Genomic DNA, 1883 nt, shown 5'->3' with positions numbered 1-1883 from the left:
GTTCTCTAGCATCATTTCTGTCACCAAGGCCATATTTTCCAACTACTGATCCTTCCTCTTTGCTCCCAACCTTGCATTCCAATCACCAATAATGATCAATACATCTTGATTGCATGTTTGATCAATTTCAAATTGAAGAAGTTGGTAGAATTTTGCTATTTCATTCTCACTGGCTTTAGTGGTTGGTGCGTAAATTTGAATAATAGTATATAAAATACCGGTGGCACAGCTTTCAGAATCACAGCAACTCACAAGCCACCACAGTAAGACTAACTGACAGACGAGTGGTAGCAGTTTGGTTTTTCTAGACACAATCTAGGCCTACATAAACATCGGCAGCAACGAAATCACCAGTGCATAGCATGGGCAGACAAAGCCACGTGACAGGAATGGTCATTGTAACTGGGTAATAGTGCCAGCTCTGGCCAGAGCCTGAGCATGTTGTTGTTGCTGTGTTGTTGTGTCTGGTCTTGTCAGTTTTGACTCATAGTGACCCTATATAGGGTTTCTGAGGAGCTGCTGGTGACCGTGCAGTCCAGTGCATTAACCCACAGCGACACACCAGGACTCGCACCAGAGCACATTTGAAGGTACAAAAAGTGAATGAGCACAGTCTTACCCTTGTAGGACTACTGACATGGAGGTTTTGTTGTTACAACTTGCTGCTAGGATAGTTTTATAAAAACATAAAGCTATTCTGTTGAAACACTGCATGCAAATTCAATACACCTTCGTTTTGGTGAGACCACCCCTGACAGTGCCCCCGAGTGTGGCCCATGCCCCCATGTCCCCCTAGTGACGCCACTAATACAGACCCACTTTCGTTCTGCTCTTTCTTAAGTTAATTAACACCACACATTACTTTCATTTGCTACCATGGGTCGCAGACCCTAGCTACTGTCTTTGATTATTTGTTTGCTCAGAATTTGTAAATAGTGTTCATATTTAGATAATTACAGTCTTACCACAAAGTAACAGCATACCTAATACAGTTGATGCATGAATTTTTTTAAAAAATTCAGGCTTTAGAAAACTAACTGTTCACATCTTTAAAAGAACAAAATAAAGCAAGCCTTATAATTAATTACACCTATCCTGTCTCCATTTATCAAAAACGATAGAATTTTTTGATGATTATTTTTCCTGGAAGCTCTGTCATTAAGTCAGCTATTGTAAAAAGGACATGATTTCCATTAGGAGTAATGTCATGAATGAGGATCATGTTATTGACCAAGGTCTTAAATCCAAATAAATCATATGCCTGTCTGTCTTCATGTCTTTGCCCATTAAATAAACTTTATTGACTGTTTAATGTGTGATAAGGAGTGGGCTATACATTAAATAAAAAAAAATACTTAAGGCAAACTCTCTGCCTATAGTACAGATTTTGTCTATTTCTTGATGGGATGTGTTTTCACATGGCTCTGTTTCAGAAAACTGGACTTAACAAACAACAACAACAAAAAACAACAACAAAAAACAGTCAACTCTGACCCATGTGCTCACAGGGTTCTCAGTGGATGATCTTTCATATGTAGATCCCACTCATGGTGCCCCCGTGTGTGTCAGAGTAGAACTGTGCTCACAGGGTTCTCAGTGGATGATTTTTCATGAGTAGATCCCACTCATGGTGTCCTGTGTGTGTCAGAGTAGAACTGTGCTCCACAGGGTTCTCAGTGGATGATTTTTCATAAGTAGATTCCACTCCTGGTGCCCCGTGTGTGTCAGAGTAGAACTGTGCCCCACAGGGTTCTCAGTGGATGATTTTTCATAAGTAAATTCCACTCATGGTGCCCCGTGCATGTGTCACAGTAGAACTGTGCCCCACAGGGTTCTCAGAGGATGATTTTCCATAAGCAGATCCCACTCATGGTGCCCCATGT

This window comes from Chrysochloris asiatica, unplaced genomic scaffold (genome assembly GCF_000296735.1).
Source record: "Chrysochloris asiatica unplaced genomic scaffold, ChrAsi1.0 scaffold00018, whole genome shotgun sequence".
In the NCBI taxonomy this organism is placed as follows: domain Eukaryota; kingdom Metazoa; phylum Chordata; class Mammalia; order Afrosoricida; family Chrysochloridae; genus Chrysochloris; species Chrysochloris asiatica.
This window is presented reverse-complemented; position numbering follows the sequence as displayed.